At 31.1% G+C, this 12,513-nt stretch overlaps 1 protein-coding gene across 1 annotated transcript in view; it reads right to left on the bottom strand.

The window, feature by feature from the left end:
* Positions 1–11,133, bottom strand: part of LOC124536520 (mucin-5AC) — a 64,314-nt gene extending 53,181 nt beyond the window's left edge. The window contains exon 1 of the mRNA XM_047113078.1: positions 10,800–11,133. The gene's annotated coding sequence lies outside the window, so the exon portion shown is untranslated. The remainder of the gene's footprint in view (positions 1–10,799) is intronic.
* Positions 11,134–12,513: the final 1,380 nt, after the last annotated feature.

The raw sequence follows: 12,513 nt of genomic DNA, 5'->3' as shown, positions 1-12,513 counted from the left end.
GAGAATCACGTAACAAACATACAGGGTGGGACGTTTGTGTAAGGGAAAATGAGATCCCTTGAATTAATACACTCTGTATTACTTATTTTATTAGTCGTTCTGTCCAGCCGGAGACAGTCCCCACATCCGGGGTAACAAATCGAAAGTCGCCATACGTCCTTTTTAACGTTCCATTTTATAAAAGGAAGGGAATGAAACATATTATTCAGAAGATAGTGTGTCGCAGTAACGTAAGGAAAAATATATTATGAAAAACTTACGTACGGTAAAATATTATCTTTATAAAGACTATAAAGTAAGCAATTTCCATTATAATACGAGTATGTAACGCAGAACGCTTTATCTACAAATTGTAGAAACTAATAGAATATTTTCGATTAATTCCTTGTTATTTTTTCATTAATCTTTTGAGGAACGCAGAATTTGTCAAAGACGTTTTTTGTATATTAGGTAATTTATTGAATTCGTTTTGAGGAAATCTTGAATTTAAGCAATTTTGTAATAAAGTTGTTATTAACTTGATTATATTGCTACAAAAATCACCACAATTATGTAATTTGAAGTGTTCTGATTTGAACGCGTTTCCCGCTATTGTTTTGTAGTAGCTCGTTATAATTTAGTCTACAATATAGCTAATAAATTTAATAGTTATTTGATTTATATACCTTAGTTATCTTTTTTTGTCCAAGTATTTATTTATAGTAGCAATATTTATGTTACTAAGGTACCTTTATGTTTCTATATGACTTATTTCAACTTTATTTATGATAGCCGAGATGACTTAATAGTTAGAACGCGTGCATCTTAACCGATGATTACGGGTTGAAACCCAAGCAAGCACCACTGAACATTCACGTGCTTAATTTGTGTTTATATTTCATCTCGGCGATGAAGGGAAACATCGTGAGGTAAGCTGCATTTGGCTAATTTCATAAAACTTCTGGCACATGTGTATTCCACCAACTCACATTGAAACAGCGTGTTCCAAACCTTCTTCTCAAGGGGAGAGGAGGAAATTTACAGGCTGTTGATGTTGTTGTTTATTATATGCTTTATCCAAAAAACCTTTCATATGTTAATTGATAAGTAAACTTTTACTGAAATAAAGGTTTTACGCTTTACGCACTATCGCTTTGGGAAATTCCAACGTGGTCGAGCGGCAAAATTCCAAGCATGCCATCACCCCGCCACTAGCCGCTACTTTGTAAAAGGCTCGCGTTAAATTGCATTTCTTTACTTCGCTTTGACGCATAGTATAAATCAATACTCTTATTTTCTGAATGGAAGGATAACAGAAGCTGCATTAGTCCACAGAATGGTTCTGCGACATTCCAGCGCGGTCGAGCGGTAACATTCCGGGCGTCCCGTCGCCCACCCATTAACCGCCATTTTGAAAAAACTTCACGCGTACCGTGAAATTGCATTGTTTTGTAACTTCCATTATTTGGAAATGTAATAGTTTTTATTTTTGTGAAAAAAGAAAATTGTCCGAAAAAAAGACAATTGTCACAATATTATTAGATAATTTACATTTCTTTAAAATTAGCAAATACCGTACATTTGCTAATGTATAGGTACATGTTTAAATACCTCTTTAGAAGTGGACATAACTAAAACTTTAAAAACTGATACTTTATTAAGGCGATAAATGTAATCTTACTTATTCCCTCTCCCCCTATAAATAAATAAAAAGTAAATTATATTAATTAAGTGGAAATCGTTAAAGCTAAGCTCGGTCAAAAACGAACCTGCAACTATAACATCGCAATGCGGTCAGTTAACATCAGATAAAGCCGACGGAAAATGTTAGTTTTTTTTAATAAAGATTGTACAAAGGCTGGCGTTTCATTAGTATATATTTGTCCGCATCCTTATAAAACATACTATCACGGTTTTTCTGAGATCAATCACTCTCACGCCCATGCTTAGAAGTTAATTAATATAACGTATCTGTTTTTCTTTGATACGGGTTCCTTTCAACTTTTTCTCATTTCATTAATGACATATATAAATATATATCGTATTAAATAGTCCTTATTCCTTCACATCAAGCATCAAAATTGATTGTATTTAGAAATCGATGACATATGATAAATACATGAAACATCTTATAAAAATTATGATAGTCTGTTGAAAATCTTACGTAATTTTTTCATTTAAAATCAATAAAGGAGATCAAACACAGCCCCTAGTCGAATACATTTGATATGTTAATATATACGAATATGATTATGGTGATATTAAAAATTACTCGGAGAAAGTATCCGAACACACGAGTTAGAAAGCATTTGTTTGTCTATTGATATTTAAATAAGAAATCTGCGTAACCTTTACTTTCACACAAACATCGCTAAACTTTATTTTTTAACATCTATGATTTTAGAATAATAACAGAAGGCGAATTTAATGAATATTTGTTATTATTTTAAAGGACTTTCTGCTATATTTTGCAAATTTAAAATAATTCAAAAGTATGTAAATACATACTTACTACGTACTTCTAAAAAAAAATACGACATAAATAGGAATTGAACTAATAACAAAAATGAAATATTAAATTAATAAATTTAAAATATTTAATTTAATATGAAATGTATTTTACATACTTTAGTAGATGCAATTATTTATCTTACTGTTGAACTAATTGTCTTTTCTTTTGTGTAAGAGATATTCTTATTTGAAATATAACACTTTGATACATGCAGATCGTCATATATGTTGCAGTATTTCATTCGACATGAAAGAAAAAAAACCTTGAAACGTAGCATAGATATGAACTCGCAAGCATTTAAGATTGCCGCTCGCTCTTACCCACTGAGCCATCTAGTCTCTTTAAAATATTTAATTACGCAATATAAAACGTCGGACGTGCACTTATTCACGAGGCGAATGCTTAAAATACCGTGAAGACTGACTGATTTTATAGGCTACGCGGCGTTGAACCACGGAGAAGTGACCCCGAGTTGGCCCCCTGGGATATAGTTTAATATTTACAGCTGACCTTTTCGTTGCTCCGGAAAACCCATTACGTTGATTTCTGTTATGTTGATATAAAATGCTTATAAAGGTTTTCGTTTAAACAAACGTTTTACGCTCTGAAACATGAAGATGGCGTGTCACTGCTAGACGGTGTATTAGAAAAGAAAGTTATTAGCCTCAATTTGTTATGTGTTAGCGTAAGTATACAAATATAATATACAAACAAGTGTGAAATTATAATTCTGGAGATCTATTCGAATCTTCTATAAGTTATTTAAGTTTCACAGTCACATAATATGTACCGAACAGAGTAATGAGTCATGGGTTTTCGAAAATAAACGGGGAAATTCGATTGGCTGATTAATATTCTGATAGACTTTTTTGTACAACGACGTTTGAATATTTATAACTTTATATATATAGTTAAATAGAAATCAAAATATCTAACATTTCTAAAATCTAATTTATATTCGTATAATAGACTTAATACGAATATATTATTTAGGCATTGTAAGAAAACACAGAAGTAAAATACAGTTGTGAAGATGAATTTACGCAAATTTCATTCCAACATTACCCCAGATCATGTATGGGGTGTGTCAAGAACAAAACAAAAAGAATTGAGCCACTGTGAGGGGAAAAACGCTTACGAACAAACTACGTGAAAATTCGCTGACATCTTTTGTTTTATAAACGCTTTTTAAGCTATAAAATAATTTTGTATTAACGTATTCCGAAACGTGCATTTCTATGAAGCAGATGCAAGTAAAACGATAAAAAATACAAAGAAATATTCATTAATAAAAGATAAGCGATGAGAGAAACTCAAAGAGCGCATAAGAAGTATTCGGATTTTTTTTTAATCGTCGTTAAACATTGCATAGAGCATTTTAATGGATACTGATGTATTTATATCGCTAAAATATCAATAAACTTACAATAGCTTGAGGTTAAGGTTCTTTATTATTAGAGCACACTTCCACGGTGCTCTAATGTAAATTGGTTTACTTAATTCTTCGAAAGTGTTTTTAATAGCAAATCTAATGAAAAATCAGTAGAAAGTCAGCAATCATCGTTTTGTTTTTCAGTTGTAACTAAAAAGTCACACAAATTAAATTAAGGAGAAAAATACCAACAGTAACACACAAATGACAGAATGTGTATACATTAATTAAGATTTTTTATATTTGAATTTATAAATTTAGACATCGAACAATATATTTTGATGTAAATTTAAGAGTAAGCAATTACTTCATATGTGTACCAAGGCGCTGGGCGAGTGGCGTCATTAATTTTATATATTTATGACGTCAAGAGCCACGGGTATCGACTTATTGACTCCTTTATGCGGAGAAGTATTACATATAGTCTTCTCTTTTACCATTATCAAAATAAATAATTTATTGAGGATAAAACTTATTCCTATTCTCTGTTTGACCCGATTTTCTAAAAAAATAATAGGTATTTATAATATGTAAATGATTGTTGTTCCAAATAATGTTCCCGCTTTGCTCACTGATCTAAATATTTCTTAATAAATACATCAATTGGTAAAGTCTATTCACTTTTAACTCTGGGTTCAGTAAATTTCAATTAAATTTCTAGTTAAGAAAAGCTACGTAATTTGTTAAACTAAAAAAAAACTATTGGGCAGACGATCAAATTCGACGTGATTGACTACAAAGCCCCAAGAAAGGTATTTAAATGAGCATTTAAATGTACAAAGACTTATCGAACAGAACGCTATTCACCGTCATTACATAATGAAATGCGGGAGAATCAACGTCGGGGGGGAATTAAAAAGAATTCGGAATCGGATGTAGTGTTTTCGTAAATAAATGATCTTTGCGTTCAAGTGGCGTTTATTGCCTTATCTCAAGAAGAATGATAGCATTATAGGCGGGACAAAAAACTCTTACTGTGTCTTTGAACCTTGGCAAGCAGTCTTGAAACGAAGCCAACATCGCTGCATCGTAGGCAAAACTTGAATGTGTTTTGGAAACTTCGGATCGAATAAAGCCATTATGCCCGAAATGAAACCGTTCGAGATTGTTATCGTTACGTTTTATTAAATTTTTCAAAGTTTTACTTTAAGTTCGTAACTATGAAACTGTACATTAATAATTTAGACGGTTAGAATGATTTAAATTTTTATATTTGTATTGTATGTTCAATATTATTTTGTCTCATAGGATATGTTTGACGAAATACTCACAGCGTTAAACAAAAGCAAATAAATGTACTCGTAAAATGATAGATCATATTTGTTGAAAACAAAATAACGAATCACTTTTTAGAAAATTATATTTCAAAATGTGAAAATTAAAATAATATTAAAATTTAGAAATGAATGAAGAAAACTGTATTAAATCTAAATCAATTATGTTCCTCGCGTTGCAAGAATGCGTTAACAATTAGCAGTGGTGACCAATAACTGAACACGATCTAGAAAGTTCCTTCCACCTTATAAGAGGCCGTTGAGAAACACGCTATCAAGCAAGGCTACAAATCAAGCGACCTTATATATGAGTAAGAAATAATTAATCATATTCCACGCACATCTGAGTACTTCGGTCCTATTCACTCACTGAAAGTGGCTCACGTAACAAAGAACGGTAACCTAATACGTGAGCAGAAATATGATGTATTATACTCTTTATATTATTCTATTGTGGTAGACCCATTTGCCGTCTAATTGGTTCCGATGGTTCCCGATTCGTGACTTTCAAAGCGAGATGCGTTCGAGGTGAAATCGGAGATACGCTTAGTAACATCGTTTATACGAGATTGCGTAATTCATCACGATCTTTCATCCGACATGTTTTAGCTTAGTATAACACGCAATCCATCAACTACAAGTTATGTTTGCGTCTAGCGAAGTCGATACAGTGGGGGATGTTATCTTATGACTCCGAGGCGTGATTCAGCAATCACTTAGAATAATAACGAAAAAATCTTACGCTATTAAAAATCAATGAACACCGATGTATCCAACAGCCTTTTTCAGACATGATATTACCATTATTCTTATTAAAACCTACGCATTTATTTTATATTTTGACAGCTATATACAACCTTTGGCATAAAATAATGTTACCATTGCAAATAATGTCTTAAATTAATTATATATTTTAGTATAGGCCTCATCGGTTTTATTCCTTCGCTCCAAATAATAGCAATGCCTAATATCCATACAATATTTATGAATATCGTTGTAATACGCAATCGTGTCTTGTTCTATTAACATTCAACATGTGTTCACATATAAGGTTTTCTCCATTGCGATGGTATATCTGCGGTTAGTGTTACCACAATACCTGATACTTAAGTCCAGCAAACACACGTAACGAGTCTTTGACCTCGAAGCATAAAACGTCCTTAAAACCTCTAGACGGTCTAGCATTCTTGCATGCAATGTTGAAAAACAATTGACACAATACTCTGTGATGATTGAACTTTATGATATAATTTAAAAATAGAATTGATATTATTCATAAAATATTATTACAAATTTTAAACTTAGAGTCATATATATATTTGTAAAGTACTAAAATGTCTTCTATAGAGAATGGTATTTAGAAAATATATTTCACACGATGTTCTTCACAGCGTAGAAGAAAAGGTATTATAAAAACAAATAAAGGAATAATGATTGTTCGGACTTTGAACTCGCTACTCAATGTACAGAATCGTGTTTTGCATTTAAAGCTAGACCCAGAACCAGACCCAGAATTATAATAGAAATTGTTCATAGCTCTGTGAGAATACACGCTATAATTATTAACACTTACAACTATCCATTACTATTACAAAAATCATGTCAATGTTATTAGTTTCTTAATGCTAGAAAACTCTAAAAGCCGAGTAAAACTTAATATAAACTTTGAGATAACTTCTACAGATAGTTAATCTATTAATGTACCTCAAGAGGCAAGTAAAAAGTATTCTTATGAACTCGAGTTTTCACGTAACCGCCTCATGGGTGTTTTAGCTGGCTTATAAGGCTGTATATAAAAAGTCTTGAGTTCTAATCCTGGGTAATACTCATTGGGTTTTTAAATTGTAATATCTAAAGTTTCTACGGCTGTCCATAGTTATAAATTTAACAGGAAATAAACATATAAAGCCATTAGCCTACGAATGCATCTCTCCAGTTGTGTTCGTGAACTATAGTAGTGCAGAAATAGAGAGTGCTCATGTGTTTGCAGACCTGTCCGACAAAAGCGCAAAAAATGTTATAGTATACAAATACTACTTAACATTGAGAATAACCATCAGAATATCATAAATGTATTTCAAAATAAAAGTGTATTGTTTAGTATATAATTTGATAGAAAGCGCTATTATTGCTACTATTTGGTATAAGTATCTGCTTCTCGTAGTATCATATGAGATAAACATTACATGTCTGCCACCGTGAGTTATAACCTTTCTGAATAAATGAACGATTTTTCAAATAGTAAGCTCTGATTGGCTAGCTCAAACAAAATGAGAAACTCTTCAAGTTTCTACTTAAGCATTAATAATAAACAACACACGCAACTAAAAAGAATACTTTTATGTCAAACAGAGAAGTTTAAATTTCATTAGACGTATAAAAACTTCAAGTAAAGCCATTTTTCCTAAAACTCTCCGCGAACATTACCCATCTTAAGATGTTGGCGCCGAGTTTGAAATTTCACGTGCATTAATATTAACTTCACGTTCGAGACAGGTTGTTAATGTACTGAGAGGCTTGCGTAAGAATCGAAAACCGCATGGATGAAGGCGGATACCGTCGCGACCTCGAAAGAGACCTCTGACTCATACAGACAAAAACATCTTAGTAAGTGTTTATTTTATCTTATTTACGAATCATAGAGTTACACTGGGGAACTACATTTAAACTTTGACTGTGTGTGACTTAATAGCCTTCTTAAATAAGTAGGCTTATACGAATAGTATTATGATTTGATCTTCAATTTCCACTTATATTGTTAATCGAGAATACTTGACACATTTTGAGAAGGCTACGATTCCTATCATCAAGTCGACTTATTAACGAAACATTTAATAATAAAAACATTACTAACACCTACAGATCATTTCGTTATAATATCATTAACAATTAGTTCATAGTGCACACTACACCAATTTTAATTGAAAATGTATGTAATGGAAACTAATAAAGCATTCATTCTACCGCAACAAACGTGATCAGTACAATTTTTAATTTTAAAATGCCTATCTGTGCTACTGAATTTTGTTTTATACCATATTCATTGCATACAATTTTTCACTTCTATATCAGTTTATTTGATTGTAATCACTGATATGACTAAACTAAGAGCATATTTATCTGTAGCATCTCTTACGGTCCAATAAGTCGACCACTGTTCGAAGGAAACAAATATGTTGAGACTCTATTTTTCATTTAAAAAAAGAACACAAATTGGCAATTGTACCGCATGTACAATTGTATTGTGTTGTGTGTGATTAATAAAGGTTTAAGACATTGATTGATTTTGCAAGAAATATTAACTACCTGACATATAGACTTTGTTTACTACGAGTTCACGTCAGTATTTGTATTGAGGTTGGTTGTCGGTCGACTGATCGAGAATGTAGATTACTCTTGTGCAATTTTATTTTGTTTTTTAAAAAAGTATAAATAATATAATGATTAAGTGTAAATCTTATAAATTTCTCAAAGCATTGTACGTTGAATGTAAAGATAATTCTCATTCCCGTAGCCTTACTCAGCTGTATCTTATAATTCTCGACGGCGCACTAGATGTCGCAAAGAATTCCATTGCGACTACGAAATGCAAATTGCCACGGCCAAGCCGGATCTGACTTGTGGACGTGTTTTATTATAGCACTATCACATGTCTTTATTTGTTGCTTTTGAACTTATACTATTTTATTTCTGATTCTGTCTCATTTTTATTCAATTTGAATTCGGAATATTCAAATTTATAGAACCATTTCTGAATGTCATAAGTTTTTTTTTTTTCTAAATCAGTAACTTGTCATTCGTACCGATATTTAAAATGTAATGTTGATTAAATTTTAGTAATATCAATTTCCAAATAACATCCTACGATTTCTGCTACGTAGTCTTAAATAATAACAAACTTAAAATTATTTTAAGCGTTGAATTTTAAGCACGATCTTCCAAAGTAAATATTTTTCTACCAAATAATAAATATTAACACAATTGAAGCCAGTTTGTTTACAAAAACAGTCAGTTGATCGTTTTTTTACTGTTATTAACTTTAATTGGAATTATTAAATTAAGTAATTATTGTTATATCAAAACGAGTTCAACCGCTAGTACTTGTACTCACGATACTGGGTCGTTACGAAAGATTTACGATGTAGTTTAAAAATACAAAAAAAATCACGTTACGTAACTTACTGAGGTTATTGTATCTTAACTTCAAACTTTCCTATTAAAGAAAAAGAAATGTAACGTGCGTGGTGTTTCTCTTTAGTTCTTATTTTATAAACAATATAATTTATATGCTGTTGATAGTATGTTGTTAGTAGTTATGTGTTATTGGCCGAATAAAATAAAAAAATAATAAGACAAGTAAATGTTAACTTTTATTTATAAAATATATAACAAAAATTAAAATTATTGTCATAATAAAAATATACGAGTACGTTTCGATGTTAAAACGTCAAATTCGAAACGATCGATTTCGAAATAGATTTAATCATAAGATTTTATTAATTTAATTTAAATTTCACTGAAATAAATAATGCCGTTTCGTTATTAACATATACTAACTTTTATTTCTTCTTATTCATTACAAATATTTTATTTCTAATTTAATATTATATGCTCCATAAATTGCCTTTATTGAAAATGTATATCGATATTTCCATTCGACGATTTTACTCAATACAATGCTTCAAATATCATTTTTTAATTAAATATTTAACCCTTTTTTCGTACGTTCGTTGTTAACTCGTTATTTCCTTTTCATATTATTTAACAAATACTACGAAAAGGGAAGCATTAATAATTACAATTACAAATAATTTTACCGTTTCCAACACTCATTCTATCCTAATATACGTTTTAGAAACGATTCTGTGTATTATTTTTGATCTCAATTTCGAATATTCAATCGGAAAGAAAAGGTGCGTTTTCCCTGTAAGTAATTAAGTTCGTTAAGGGTTTGAAACGTCGTATTCTCAAGAATTGCCTTTGCTTAACGTCCAGAGCGAAGGTATCGGCGCCTCTTAAGTGTCTTATTACTAAAAATAAAACCGGCGTTATATTTATAGCCTGCCATACAAAAGCTTTCATATTTTCTATAAACTCGGCTTTCATCCAATATATATTTTCATCCGAAGTTAAATGCATTATATAGTTTTCTTTATAATATATGTTAGTATGTTAATGGTTCTTCCTTTTATTATTTATAAGAACATAACATATGAATTATTACACGCATTTGTTTGAAATAAAAGCCGTAATATTTACTTATGAATGTACATTAGGGTGTACAATATTTTTGTGTAAATAGTCTTGATCAGTATTTATTATAGTATATCAGCTTGTAGTAAAATACTAACATTACTTGATTAATCTAATAGATGATTACTTTATGATTATATGCAATCATTATGAAACGTAGCCCTTAAAATAAATATATCATAACTGAAAGCTTTTTATAGCTCATATAAACATGATAGTATTTAGTACACAACGTTCAGTCTTGAACTATATCTCAGTCTAGAAATTGTTGTTTAGTTCTTTTTTTAAAGTCTGTCTTTACCTGTTTCATCAACAAAACAATAAATATAAAATGCAAAAAACAACTTACCTGTAATTAATCGTGATAATCCAATCCGGAAAAATAAAACACAAGCACAGACGCCCGGACACTAAGAAACAGGGTTAGGAAATTATATAAAATAAAATCACCAGGGTCAAACAAGTCGCACTAAAACAATACGTGGAGACCACCGAGCACTAAGTTTAAGGCTTCGTGTAAGTAGACGCTAGACCGACCGCCGCTGCCAGCGTTTCATAATCAATGTACGACTGTTGTAATATTTACGTAATTTTTTTCAGGCTGTCAGATGTTCGGAACGATGTAGTGTAACGCGACCGAGTGTACCACTCTTGGTGAATGGACGCTCCGCACTGCTGCCCGTAACGGCAAAAGGTCGTTCGTTACCCACATTCTCTTTCCGCGCAAGCCTCCCTAAGTTGAAAAGAGACGGCCAACATTTAAATACACTTTAGCGTGCGTTAAACAAGGACGGAATGATCACAGCTTCGCAGAAAACCCGAATTCGAGTCTTGATAGTTTCAACTTAAGACCACGCTTCGCCTTTGTGAATTATTTGATAGATATTTGTAATTGCATAAATATGTGAGTTAACGGATATGTTGAAAAGTCGATTGTTATAAACAATGGCTTAAAAGTGACAATGTGATCGTGCGAATCTCGCAAAGCTCTTTTTCACATTAATGATACGAACAAAAGCCACTTGTTTGTTGTTTTATTTCACTTAGTATCCAATGCATAGTTAATTGTCAAAGAAACTTGTCGTACCAGAGATAGACTTAAACTATCGTAATTGTAACATCATGTTATATTAAATTAGATAAAACAGTGAATGGTTGTTTATAGCATATCAATCTAAGATCTAGAGAGAAAGATCTGGTTTTAAGAAATTATCGCCTGATCGATTCAACAATTTTTCTTAAGTCTTTTGAGAAAAGTTTACACAGACTAGGTAACATAAAGGCACCATATGCGAATTTTCACAATGTACAAGATTTCCCAATTCAGCATAATCATATCATAATTTTGTATAACATCTTAGAAAACAAGCTTTTTTATATTTTTTAACTTTTCACCTTGAGAAATATTATCAAATGTTAATAGACAAGAATAATAGGAAGTACTATACTGCGTTTTAAATATAAAATACATTCTCAATAAACATTTTACCTTTTAAAAACAATTTTCAAATACTGGTCCTTCGAGCAGGATTAAAGGTTTATTTAATACGTAATATTCATGTTATGGTGACACCATTGAATAGTTTAGCGTTAGAAGCAAGTAGCCCAACTGTTAACGCTTATAGTTCATTACACCAATTATTCATTGAAATTTTCAAAGCCTTTACCGATTGTCTGTTATCGTTTGCGTTAAAACAAAACAAAAGATAGAGGAATGAGAAAATTGTGTTAACCCACTTTGATCTTGGCCACTCATTGGAAGTCGGAATTGATTCAATAAACGAGGACAAACCAATACACGAATAAAATAAACGAATAAATATTTTCTGTTGTAAATAACAAGTATTTATATTAATATTTTTGTAACATACAGTGATGTAAGATGCTTGTAAACTTAAAACATTTTCAATCGAAGCTAGTTTATAGGTTTTTCATTCGCTGAGAACCGATCAGAAAAGTAATGGGTAAATTTTCATTGTATTTAAACGTATGTTTTTGAGTTTTAAGACCTTTTATATGAACATGTCTGATATTTTCAGATCGTAATAAAACTTTTAAACCGC

Source organism: Vanessa cardui, chromosome 2 (genome assembly GCF_905220365.1).
Source record: "Vanessa cardui chromosome 2, ilVanCard2.1, whole genome shotgun sequence".
Lineage (NCBI taxonomy): Eukaryota > Metazoa > Arthropoda > Insecta > Lepidoptera > Nymphalidae > Vanessa > Vanessa cardui.
The sequence above is the reverse complement of the archived record's forward strand: the minus strand, read 5'-3'. Positions and strand labels throughout refer to the sequence as shown.